Genomic DNA, 14,404 nt, shown 5'->3' with positions numbered 1-14,404 from the left:
GAAATTACACAGCAGCTACAAAGGAAGCAACATGAAGCTTCAATACACACATAGAAACCGTTGTTACAGTAAATCCATGCCTAATACACACTTTATCCCACTCCATGTAGTGGACAGGTTTTAGTCATTTATTCAGTGGAATACTGTTTAAAAACAACAGCGGTAGCAAGAATAGCAGCTTTATATTATTTACACCAAAATATTCAAAAATATAAGTATGGCAATTGTGATTATAAAGGAATAGAAAATTATAGCAAAGAGCAAAATGAAAGCTGGTAAAGTTTTATTAAAATTCAACAAAATTGGCTATAAGGCACAATCTTTACTTAAAGGGTAGTATGATAATGACATTTATTTGAATATCACAAGAATATGTAATAGTTATAAATGTATTCATACCTAAGTGAATTTAAAATATAGAAGTCAATTAAACTAAAAGATTTAGCCAAATCTATAATAACAATACCAGTGAAAAAGTTTGCTAAATAATTGCTAGAATACATAAAAAATAGATAAAGACACAAAAGTTGTGTACAATGTATTTTTAAATATATCCCCTGGTATATATAGAATGCTACCTTTAAAAAATATAGTTTAGCAATATTTTCAGATGTACATGTAAGAAACTTTTGCAGTAATGACCAATGGTAGGCATTAAAGTGAGTCTTAAAAAATGTCAAAGGGATTCATGTTTATGTATTGTTGAGACCCTTCACTGTTCACCTGAAATTATTAAAACATTGTTAATCAGCAATACCCCAATACAAAATAAAAAGTTAAAAAAAATAAAACTCAAAAGAATGCCAAAGGATTGAAGTAATACAGAATTTTCTCTGACCATAATTCATTGTATTTGAAATAGCAAAGCAAAAACATAATAGAAAATGTCATATATATTAATATAAAAGTATTTTTTAGATCACCCAAATATTTTAGAAAGTATCATAGTAGACAGTAATAATTTTGAAATAAATGATAATAAAATGCTATATACCAGCAGTTATTCAGTGTACTGAAGCAGTACTTAGAACACCTACATTTTAAATGCATTTGCCAGATTAGACAAAAAGCTGACACTAACAGTAAGTCTGTATCTGAATTATAGATTAAGCAATAAAAATTGAAAAATATAATAAGAGAGAAATTAATAACATAGAAAATAAAACAGATAATCAAGAGAGCAAAAAGCTGTTTCTTAGAAGATCATAAAATTGATAAATCTCTGGCTTCCCAGATAAATCCGACTCAGCAGAAAAAAATCCACCTGCAATGCAGGACATGTGGGTTCCATCACTGGGTCAGGAAGATTCTCTGGAGAAAGAAATGGCAACCCACTCCAGTATTCTTGAATTGCAAATATTGGCACCAGTAAGTTTTTGGTTTTATTGAGATCACTAGCCCCAGTCATTCTCTTCCAGATTAAAAAAAAAAAAAAATGGTGTATTTCTGTATTTTCATAACTAAAAAGAAAATAACATTTTTCTATTTTACATTTAGAGATTCCCAGGTGGCTCAGTGGTAAAGAATCCACCTGCCAAGCAGGAGACATGGGTTCAGTCCCTGGGTTGGAAGATCCTCTGAAGAAGGCAATGGCAACCCACTCCAGCATTCTTGCCTGGGAAATCCTATGGACAGAGGAGCCTGGTGGCTTACAGTCCATAGGGTCACAAAAGTGTCAGACACAACTTAGCAACTAACAACACAACAAAACTTCCAGAGAAATGTTTTAAAGAAATGAAGCAAGTCATCAAAAGCCAATACCAGTTATCAAACATGTAAAAGATGAGAGAAAGTTATAAGCAATTATAGCCAACAAATTTGAAATGGGCAAACTACTAGAAAAATAGAACTTACCAAGATCATATCAAAGAGAAAAAACTGAATAATCTTATAAATCCTTTAGTTAATTATTATATTTTGTTGTGTAACTCTTCTCTTTAATTCTTTTGTAATTGTTAAGCATTTTTCAGCCATAATAATAAGCTAAACATGTCTATGTCTATAAATAGTCTATGTAATTTGACATTTAATGAAGAAAAAGAAGAGTAAAGACTATAAAGAAACCTATGGAAAGAATGTAAATGATACCATAATCAACAATAGAAAAGACATCATGAGATGCATGTTATACAATATTTTTATTGTTATAAATTTATAAACTGTGAGTCTTCAAATGGAAAACTTGCCACAAAATGCATTAGCCAGGGAGATGAATGAGAGCTGAAAAAACCCAGGATTCCTCGGCCGGTGTAAATGATGAGCTCACTTTTTTCCCCATCAGATCGACCGTGTTGATGTCTTTGAATACTTGCCAGTTAATTCTGACAACACCTGCCTCAAAAAGCGCTGAAAAAAAAAAAAAAAAAAATGCATTAGCCATAAAACTTCATGTAGTAAAAAAAAAAAAAAAAAACTTCATGTAGTAGCTCTCATGTGATGGTGCCCATCTGTTCCCGAAGTAAAGAAATTCTTTCTTATAAATAATAAGAAAACGTTTCAAGACAAGTAGGAGTAGGAACTGAAACTCCTGGTAACATTGAGTTCTTATTACCTGATTTATCTAAACTCAAGTTATAAATCTACATACTTTATATGAATACATAAACATGTAGAAGACTGCTTAGATACATGTTTGTTTGTAGTGGTATTGCTGCATGAATTTGGTACAGAAAGAAAAGGAGGAGGAGGGAGTAAATTAAAGAAAAAATAAAACTTTAAAAATAAGCAACCATATATGACCTAACTCATTTAAAATAATAAATGTGCATGAATTGGTTTAAAAATAGAAGCTGATATGCCATAGTCAGTGAACTACAAAGAATTTTAAAGGAATCTGTAGATTATGATTATGAATATTTAAATAAAAATTCCAAAATATCTAAAGGTATACATTTTTTATAAGAGAAACTTTTCAAAGACATAAACCTGTTAGCACTGGATTGATCTGAAACGGAAAATAGAAAGGGGAAATCAGATAAAATATAAACTGTAGCTGTCCATGTTTGCGTGCAAAGTTGCTTCAGTTGTGTCCAACTCTTTGTAACCCTATTGACTATAGCCTGCCAGGTTCTTCTTCCATGGAATTTTCCAGGCAAGAATAACTGGAGTGGGTTGCCATTCCCTCCTCCAGGGGATATTCCCTACCCTGGGATTGAACCCACAACTTGTTAAGTCTCCTGCATTAGCAGGCAGGTTCTTTACCTCTAGTGCCACCTGGGAAGCCCAAACTGTAGTCATCTGTGTTTATTTTCTTGTTTTAATTTTGTATTTTCACACTTAACACGTTAAAAAATGCACATTTTAATTTAATTATGTCCTGTTATAGTTTTCAGGTTAAATGTCATATAAATGATTTTTTTATTAAAAAATTGGACAGAACTGATTTTGAGTCATGGTTGCTCATTAGTTAATGCTTTTGGAGGTAACTAATCACTTTGTGTCTAAGTTTCCTCATCAGTAAAATGATCCTAAGAGTAGCACCATATTGGATTATAGAATAGTTGAGACATGACATGTGAAAATCATATAAAATAGAACATGGCAGCTAGTAGTCAATTACTAGTCAGTAGCAAATTTTATTCTCTTTGTATAGAGGAGAAAGGGCTTTCCCTGGTAGTTCAGTGGTAAAGAACCCACCTGCCACTGCAGGAGACTCGAATTCAGTCCCTGGGTACGGAAGATCCCCTGGAGAAGGAAATGGTAACCCACTCCAATGTTCTTGCCTGGGAAATCCCACGGACAGAGGAGCCTGGCAGGCTACAGTCCATGGGGTCTCAAAAGAGCTGGACATGACTTAGTAACTAAGCAATAGAGGAAAAGTAACTAAGTATAACTTAGTTACTTAGTAACTAAGAATAGAGGAAAAACCTTTTAAGGTGATTTAATCAACTCAGATCTTGGAGGCAGCCATCATTCTCATTCTCAGACCAATTTATAGTCATTTGAAGAAATAACTAAAAATATCCAGTTTATTACAGAAAAAGATTACGTAACTTGTCATGAGAACCAAATATAAACAAGGGAGACTATCCCCAACTTGGGGCAGCCCTATTAAGTCTTTAAATTTAACACACTTAGTCATCAGTCTAAATGAAGAAAGAAGCAGTAAACTTATCAAACACCATTCAATGGACTTCTGAAAGTTTAACCCACCTTCTTGAGAATTGCAGACCAGTTTTGACACCCATTAACCAAGTAGCTCAGTCCACTAGAGAAGTAGGGGTTGGACAGAACCAGCAGTGTATTTTCTTCCTCAAGAAAACCAGAGTTGAGGAAAGATGTTCTAACATTATCTGGTAGTTTTCACACACAGTATAAGAGAAACTCTTTTACCAAAATTAATCTTAAGGCAAATTGCAATACATAAAACTACTTAATACTAACATGAATGACTCAGAAGCACAGACAAAAAGTTTACCCTCAGCCACAAATCTCATTGTTGTTATTTAGTCTCTAAGTTATACCCAACGTTTTCAGACCCCATGGTCTGTAGCCCTCCAGGCTCTTCTGTCCATGGGCTTTACCAGGGAAGAATACTGGAATGTGTTGCCATTTCCTTCTCCAGCGGATCTTCCAGAACCAGGAATCGAACCAGGGTCTCCTGCATTGCAGACAGATCCTTTACCATTGAGACCCCAGGGAAACCCCACATCTCATTCAGTTCACTTCAGTTCCTCGTTCGTGTCTGAATCATTGCGACCCCATAGACTGCACCACGCCAGGCCTCCCTGTCCATCACTAACTCCTGGAGTTTACTCAAACTCATGTCCATTGAGTCGGATATGCCATCCAACCATCTCATCGGTCATCCCCTTCTCCTCCCACCTTCAATCTTTCCCAGCATCAGGGTCTTTTCAAATGAGTGAATTCTTCACATGAGGTGACCAAAGTATGGGAGTTTCAGCTTCAACATCAGTCCTTCCAATGAATGTTCAGGACTGATCTCCTTTAGGATGGACTGGTTGCATCTCCTTGCAGTCCAAGGGACTCTCAAGAGTCTTCTCCAACACCACAGTTCAAAAGCATCAATTCTTTGGTGCTCAGCTTTCTTCATAGTCCAACTCTCACATCCATACATGACCACTGGAAAAACCATAGCCTTGACTAGATGGACTTTTGTTGGCAAAGTAATGTCTCTGCTTTTTAATATGCTATCTAGGTTGGTCATAACTTTCCTTCCAAGCAGTAAGAGTCATTTAATTTCATGGCTGCAATCACCATCTGCAGTGATTTTGGAGCCCAGAAAAATAAAGTCTGACACTGTTTCCACTGTTTCCCCATCTATTTCCCATGAAGTGATGGGACCAGATGCCATGATCTTAGTTTTCTGAATGTTGAGCTTTAAGCCAATTTTTTCACTCTCCTCTTTCACTTTCATCAAGAGGCTTTTTAGTTCCTCTTCACTTTCTGCCATAAGGGTGGTGTCATCTGCATATCTGAGATTATTGATAGTTCTCCCGGCAATCTTGATTCCAGTTTGTGCTTCATCTAGCCCAGTGTTTCTCATGATGTACTCTGCATATAAGTTAAATAAGCAGGGTGACAATATACAGCCTTGACGTACTCCTTCCCCTATTTGGAACCAGTCTGTTGTTCCATGTCCAGTTCTAACTGTTGCTTCCTGACCTGCATATAGATTTCTCAGGAGGCAGGTCAGGTGGTCCGTTATTCCCATCTTTTTCAGAATTTTCCACAGTTTATCATGATCCACAAAGTCAAAAGCTTTAGCATAGTCAGTAGAACAGAAATAGATGTTTTTCTGGAGCTCTCTTGCTCTCTCAATGATCCAGCAGATGTTGGCAACTTGATCTTTGGTTCCTCGGCCTTTTCTAAATCAAGCTTGAACATCTGGAAGTTCATGGTTCACGTACTGTTGAAACCTGGCTTGGAGAATTTTGAGCATAATTTCTTTGCTAGACTGTGAAATAAGTGCAATTGTGCAGCAGTTTGAACAATCTTTGGCATTGCCTTTCTTTGAGATTGGAATGAAAACTGACCTTTTCCAGTCCTGTGGCCACTGCTGAGTTTTCCAAATTTGCTGGCACATTGAGTGCAGCACCTTAACTGCATCACCTTTTAGGGTTTGAAATAGCTCAGCTGGAATTCTATCACCTCCACTGCCTTGTCCATAGTGATGTTTCCTAAGGCCCACTTGACTTCACATTCCAGGATGTCTGGCTCTAGATGAGTGATTGCACCATTGTGATTATCTGGGCCGTGAAGATCTTTTTTGTTCAGTTCTTCTGTATTGTTGCCACCTCTTCTTAATATCTTCTGGTTAGTTTCATACCATTTTTGTCATTTGTTGTGCCCATCTTTGGATGAAACGTTCCCTTGGTATTTCTAATTTTCTTGAAGAGATCTCTAGTCTTTCCCATTCTATTGTTTTCCTCTACTTCTTTGCATTGATCAGTGAGGAAGGCTTTCTTATCTCTCCTTGCTATTTTTTGGAACTCTGCATTCAAGTGGGTATATCTTTCCTTTTCTCCTTTGCATTTCACTTCTTTTCTTTTCACAGCCATTTGTAAGTACTCCTCAGACAACCATTTTGCTTTTTTGTGCTTCTTTTTCTTGGGGATGGTCTTGATCCCTGCCTCCTAAACAATGTCACAAACCACTGTCCATAGTTCTTCAGCACTCTGTCTATCAGATCTAATCCCTTGATTAGAAGTGGATTTCTCACTTCCACTGTATAACCGTAAGGTATTTGATTTAGGTCATACCTAAATGGTCTAGTTGTTTTCCCTACTTTATTCAATTTAAACCTCAATTTGGCAATAAGGAGTTCATGATTTGAGCCACAGTCAGCTCCCAGTCTTGTTTTTGCTGACTGTATAGAGCTTCTCCATCTTTTGCTGCAAAGAATATATCAGTCTGATTTCAGTATTGACCATCTGGTGATGGCCATGTGTAGAGTCTTCTCTTGTGTTGTTGGAAGAGGGTCTTTGCTATGACCAGTGTGTTCTCTTGGCAAAACTCTGTTAGCCTTTGCCCTGCTTCATTCTGTACTCCAAGGCCAAATTTGGCCATTACTCCAGGTATTTTTTGACTTTCTACTTTTTCATTCCAGTCCTCTATGATGAAAAGGACATCTTTTGGGGGTGTTAGTTCTAGAAGGTCTTGTAAGTCTTCATAGAACCATTCAACATCAGCTTTTTCAGCATTACTGGTCAGGTCATAGACTTGGATTACTGTGATATTGAATGGTTTGCCTTGGAAATGAACAGACACCCAAGTATTGCATTTTTGTTGACTATGATGGCTACTCCATTTCTTCTAAGGGATTCTTGCCCACAGTAGTAGATATAATGGTCATCTGAGTTAAATTCACACATCCCAGTCCATTTTAGTTTGCTGATTCCAGAAATATCAGTGTTCACTCTTGCCATTTCCTGTTTGACCACTTCCGATTTGCCTTGATTCATGAACCTAACATTCCAGGTTCCTATGCAATATTTCTCTTTATAGCACTGGACTTTATTTCCATCACCAGTCACATCCACAACTGGGTGGTGGTGTTGCTTTCACTCCATCTCTTCACTCTTTCTGGAGTAATTTCTCCACTGATCTCCACTAGCATATTGGTCAATGCTAATTAATTAATTACAGTTTCCACTTCATTTCTCTTGAAATAATGCCTGTCCTAAAAAAGCAAAAACGCAAAAATGATTATAAAATGCAAATAACATGTATTTTAAACAGTGAATATATTTCATATATTCCCATGTTCCCTTATACGCTTTATATGTATTAATATATGTAACTTTATACATATATATTAATATATTAGTCTTATTCTGAGAACTGCAGTAAAAGAGCATTCCATTTAAAGTTAACAGACAACACTTTCGTTTTTTTATTACATCACTTATTCCCCAGTAATATTGGCTTTCCAGGCAGAGATTTTGTCATTTATTTTGATGTAATATAATCCATAGTAGAAACTGAACTATTGGGTGCATATGGTTACAATCTTATGCATATGTGGAAAAATCATTTTTTTCTTTATTTCATACAGCTAAGAATCCACCATTGACTTTAAAAAAAAAAAAAAAAAAGGTTTTCAGGGAAAGAGAATACAACTTCACTACTAAAGGGAAGTTTATAATAAATTTTTTAGTGCCCTGTTGTTAAAAAAGTAACTTTATTCAGTATAATAGTTTGTAGATATGCAAAATTTATCTCTGAAATATCTGAACTCATGCTCAGAATTCTGTGATGTATATTCTAATCTACTATGTTACCCTGGTTTCAAGTTTACTCAAAGAAAAGCGTTATAGGAGCAGGAATATCTTTGCAAGGCCATAAAAATGGATTGTATAAAAATAACTATTTCTAGCAGTACCTGTTCTCAGCTTTCACAAGTCAGTGTGGTTAACAAGCTATTGGAATTTTATCCAATATATATTTTTTAGAAACTCTATATTGGCTATTTTGGCTTAAAAATCCCACTAAATTTGGCCATTGCCATTAGTGGCTGTTTCAACCTTGTTGTAAATAAAATCATGTGTGCATGTGGGGTATATGTATATAAATATGTATTTAGGTGTACACACACATATGTATATATCCATATATACACCACGTGTGTGTGTGTGTGTGTGTGTGTACACACATATGTAGAGAGAGACACCACTGTGGATGGAAACCAAGGTAACAGTAATGACCAAGAAACTTTGCTTCTTTTGATATTTGACATACACATAGGAAAAGTAGAGTGCTGACAGGTGGAACTACAGATTGACATGTGACTATGGCATGGAAGAGAGAAGTGGGTCTCTAGACAGGATCTGCCGTATAGAGCTCTAAAGTTTGGTCTTCACATATATAAGGCTGAAAGAATAGGGAGATAGGTGTCCTCCATCATTACAAACAAATGCAGGTATCTGATGATATAACTCAAACTGTGTTTATATGATGGCATTAAATTTAATGATTTCCACAAAAAAAATCTATAGTAAAGGTCAAATGTGGCTAAATAGATGAGATATTCAAAAATAGATTATTTGTATAGTTAAATAATATCAAATTTCAGATGATTTATTAAAGACCTAAACATAAGACATTGTACTATAAAACTCCTAGAAGGGAACATAGGCAAAACATCCTCTGATGTAAATTGCAGCAATAGTTTCTAAGATCACTCTCCCAAGGCAAAAGAAATGAAAACAAAAATAAACAAATGGGACTTAATCAAACTTAAAAGCTTTTACAGGGCAAAGAAAACCATCAGCAAATGAAAAGACAGCCTACAGACCAGAAGAAAATATTTGCAAATGAAGTGACTGGCAAAGTGTTAATTTTCAAAATATACAAACAATTCATACATGATTGATTTTCTTTTTTATTATTATTTTCTAGTAATTGGGTTAAAAATTATGCTTTCTTACATGTAAAAATGCTCAGCATCACTTATTATTAGAGGAATGCAAATCAAAACCACAATGAGGTATCACCTCACACTGATCAGATGACTACCATCAAAATGTCTTCAGATAATAAATGCTAGAGAAGGTGGGGAGAAAAGTGAACTCTCCTACACTGTTGGTGGAAATCTAAATTAGTACAGCCACTATGGAGAACATTATGGAGGTTCTTTGAAAAAAAAAAAAAAAAAAACACCTAAGGACAGGATCACCATTTGATCCAGCAATCCCAATCCTGGGCATATATCTGGAAAAGACAAAAACTCTAGTTCAAAAAGGTACATGCACCCAATGTTCAAAGAAGTATTATTTATAATAGCCAAGACATAGAAGCAATCTAAGTGTCCATCAACAGATAAGTGTATGAAGAAGATGCAGTATATATGCACAATGGAATATTACTCAGCCATGAAAAGAATGAAATATTGCCTTTGTAGCAATATGGATGGACCTAGAGAATATCATACTAAGTGAAGTAAGTCAGACAGAGAAAGATATATACCATATGATATCACTTATATGTGGACTCTAAAAAATAATACAAATGAATCTGTTTACAAAACAGAAACAGACTCAGAGATACAGAAAACAAACATGGTTACCAAAGCGCAAAGGGAGACCAAGATAAATTAGGGCTATAGGATTAACAGATACACACTACTCTATATAAAATAGACAAGCATAATGATTTATTGTGTAGCATAAAGAATATTCAATATCATGTTAATAGTCTATAATGGAAAATAATTAGAAAAATATATGTATATATATAACTGAATCACGTTGCTGTACACTTGAAACTAATACAATATTTAAAATCAACTATACTTTAATTAAAAAGCAATTAAATTTCATGCCATTTAATCTGATTCTAATGAAATATTTGGTAGTGGGATTAATCATTTTTATTGCTGAAAGAAATGATTTTAGAATGAAGAGATTTGTGGTAACTAAATTTAAACTGATGTGAATTGAAAACCAGTTGGAATTTTTTTTTTGTTTAAATGTTTCCACATTAAATTGTTTTTAATATCACTTAAATTTCCCTAAAACAATGATATTTAAAAATTATTGTGACTATAACCTTTGATCAATGTTGACTTTTGTTGTGTAGTTTTCTCTTGGCTCATAGCCAATGTTGTATTTAAGGCAGAATTAAAGGGAGTACCAGTAGGCAGTAACATTTCTTTCTAGGATATATTGTCCAGCTTCATATAAAAAATTATAGTGCAGTAAGTGACTTTCAATACTTTTCCACCTGAAGTTCTGAGAACTTCCAGAAAATTCACACAGCTCTTCCAATTGTTGTCAACATGGATGCACTTAAGCTTAAATTCGAATGGCATTCTGAAGAATGTAGATACATGCCTAACCCTTCTGTCAGAAGAAAACTCCTACTCAGCTCATTCTCAGGAGTTCTCAGCTCATTCTCAGGAGTTCTCTGGCTTGTACCCTCAGTGTCTGTACGCGCGCTAAGTTGCTTCAGTTGTGTCCAACTCTTTGTGAGAAGGCGCCTCTGTCCATGGGTTTCTCCAGGGAAGAATGCTGGAGTGGGTCGCCATGTTCTCCTCCAGGGCACCTTCCTGACCCAGGGCTCAAACCCCATCTCTTATGTCTCCTGAACTGGCAGGCAGGTTCTTTACCACCAGCGCCTCCTGGGAAGCCCTGTGCCGTCACTGGCAGTCGCCATTTTGCTCGGGAAGAAGCAAAGAGTCTTCCCATTGTGCTGAGCATATGTGAATAATTTCCCTATATGCTCAAGGTGAGGGACAGCAAGAGGTTATATTCTAGACATTTCCCTGTAGTTAGTCTAACTAAATCTTTCTCCAGGTATAGCACTACATTTAAGGATATAATAAAGTCATAGTTTTACTCCATAAGAACAACTCAAATTCACTGCTGCTTTCAGTATAAACCAATGGTTTGATGGAGATTTCCCTGAAAACCTCCTTTTCATCTTCCCTGCTTGTAACTTGGCAGCATTCTGCTCCTGATTATACATTTCTCCCTAAGAAATGTTTAGTCAGAGGAAAAATGCTCAACATTTTTTCCAAGGTAACAGAGAAAGCTGTTGGGAAACCTCACAATACTAAGTGGGCAAAAAGTCCATGAATGTCAGTTGACTTGGGAAAGATAACGCCTTGGGGTAAAGTGCCTTAGCTTAGTGGACCCTGAGTCCGGAGAGGAGGTAGAATAGGAACCAGAGGCTGGTTTAAGCTGTTACCTTGAGCACAATGGCCTGATGGACAGAAACCTTAGAAACAATGCTCATTGCCTGATTTTTTAAATCACAAATGAGGGTATCTATGAATCCTAAACACTTGGTTTCTGTATGACAATAAAAGCACAGAACTGTTCTGGAATCAATTGAAGTAGAATTCACACCTTTTTTCTATCAGGTAATGTAGTACCCAGTGCCAGTAGAGGCAGATAGAGCATAGTTTCTGCTCAAAAATATGCAATCTGTTAAAAACTTTTTATAGTATGATAAAAAGTCCTCTGTCTCACTCTTAAAACTAATTTAAAGCACCTTTCAAAAGGCATAAAAGAGGGAAAACAACACAGAGGACACTAAATAGTAAAGAAATTTGGGCAAATGGAGTATCAGGATTAGAAAAGAAAGAGGTGCCAAGGTTGAATTTTAGCACACCAGGTTTATTCTGTAAATTCCTGCTACAAAATTGCAAGAACAGCAATGACTATTCCAAGAGTCAAGGCAAAGAGGTTCATGTGTTCAGCTTTGGCACTCATAATGCACACACAGGCAGGACTCCCTGAAATTTGTTGTCAGGTTCCTCACAAAAAGAATACAACATAAGTTGGCAAACTCATGCTCCTTAGCAGACTCATCAATGACCCAGCACACATGCCCTTGAACATCTGTTCTCTTGTCAGGAGAGAATCAGGGGAGTGTTGGTCCCAAAGCTCTAGATGCATCAGCTGTTATACTCAGGTCATCCTGAGAAAACAATCTCATTTTTGGTATTATGGGGGCTCAATCTCAGAGAAATACCTGAGAGAAATGGCACCAAATTGTTGTTATTTTGATGATGTAAACTCCAAAACTTGGCTCTTCAATAATTAATGTTTCTCCTGAATATTGTGCCTAATATGTTGTGGTCATATAGTATAATTTTTCACAATGAATGAACAAATGCTCTGTACTACTTCTCTCTTCCACTGCTACCTTTTGTGACTGTTATAACAAAAGGAAATATAATAATAAAATAAAATATCATGATATTAAACTAGACAGTTAAATAATCAAATAAGGTCAGTGTTTTGAAGATAATAAAGTGTAAAAAGAAAGATAAATAATCAAGTGGTGTATGCATACTCAGTCACTTCAGTCATGTCTAACTCTGTGAGACCCCCATGAACTATAGTCCACCAGTCTCTTCTGTCCATGGAATTTTCCAGGCAAGAATACTGGAGTGGGTTGCCATGCCCTCCTCCAGGTGATCTTCCTGACCCAGGGATCAAACCTGCATTAAACCTGTCTCCTGCATCTCCTGTAGGTGGTCTCTTAACCACTAGTGCCACCTGAGAAGCCCAATGAAGTGATAGACAAAGGTAACTGAATAAATAATATAGATTAAATTCAGCAGGATAGAATTATAAAAAGTAGAAAGAATGTAAATTTTCCAGATAGATTTAAAGTAAAGGTATAAAATGCAAGAAGTAAATAATCAAGAAATTCAAAAACTTTGATATTATAAAACTAAATAATATAAGCAATAACAGTTTCTCCAGGATATTGAACTGAAATAATTTTAAAATGCTGAACTACAGGACAAAATTTGTTCTTAATAAATATTAAAAAAAAAATGGGAAATGAAAAATGAGTCCCTGGTGACAGAAGTCCCTGGAATGTACTGACTCAAGATAAAGAGTCTCAAGGCAAAAACTCTTTTACTCTTGTCACTAAATTAGTCTCTTGAGTGCCTTATAGACCAAATAGAAGTAGGCAGTTCAACCAAAGAGAGAAATTCCTCTACTATCTGAGTTGCTGGCAAATTATAACTTGTCATTCTTCAAGGAACTACAGCTCCTTGAACTGTAATTTTAAATTTTAGGGGTAAAAAGATGAAGAAAAAAATGGGAATCACTACTTTTCATCTTGAGATGTTTCCTTAATACAAATGATGTTTTTTTCTCATTTGTTGATATAATGTCTCCATAACTCTGATATTCTTGAGTTGTGAACAAAGAAACTGATTGCTTAATTGGTTTTTTCTAGAGCAGTATCAGGCATTAATTGAACTTTGCTTTGAATGTATTTGACTCTTTGAAGGAATTTTGCACCCTTTTTGCATTTTTAATTTTATGAGAAAGGTGATTAGACTGAATATTGAATCTCAAATGTTAAAATTATATGAAAGACTAGAAAAATCACTGATTGAGGACATGTAAAAGTTGATAATCCTTTTACAATAGGTAGCAAATTTAAGAAATCAGCAATTTACATTTTTGCACTTAAATATTATATATAATTTAAGAAAAATAAGAGACATTTTATGAGTAGCAATTGTGGTGGTCTCAGATACCTTTTCACTTCTTAATTTTAACAAATAATTATGCATGAATTAAATCTATTGTGATACAGATACATAATAAAGAAACTAAACTATTTGCATGTTTTTAAGACTAAGGGCAAATAAACAAGTTTATAAAATTTATGTTGGCATTGGAATGTGAAGACAGGCTAAGAATTTGGAGACCTTTTCCTGAGGTACTGCGTAGATTGTTTATCTTCCTTAACCACCCTACCTGTGACTAATAAGTTTACTGAATGATCTGTGTGCATGTTCTTGCCCTTGTTCAAACAAACAGGCTAGAGCTTGTGGTAACATGATGACCTTACAAGTACAAAATACACACTCCTCAGGCATATTCCAGACATGAGCTGTGATAAGCAGAGAGCTCAGCCTTGTGTAATCTGTCAACAAACTAATAAATTACTTTGGTCAAGGAAGAAG

General features: G+C 35.4%; 1 non-coding gene across 1 annotated transcript; it reads left to right on the top strand.

The window, feature by feature from the left end:
- Positions 1 to 2,243: 2,243 nt before the first annotated feature.
- LOC122687153 lies at positions 2,244 to 2,335 on the top strand. The gene has a single exon (XR_006339053.1). It is a non-coding gene; the product is annotated as a small nucleolar SNORD12/SNORD106 (small nucleolar RNA).
- Positions 2,336 to 14,404: the final 12,069 nt, after the last annotated feature.

The sequence above is a fragment of the Cervus elaphus genome, chromosome 30, assembly GCF_910594005.1.
Source record: "Cervus elaphus chromosome 30, mCerEla1.1, whole genome shotgun sequence".
NCBI classification, from domain to species: domain Eukaryota; kingdom Metazoa; phylum Chordata; class Mammalia; order Artiodactyla; family Cervidae; genus Cervus; species Cervus elaphus.
The sequence above is the reverse complement of the archived record's forward strand: the minus strand, read 5'-3'. Positions and strand labels throughout refer to the sequence as shown.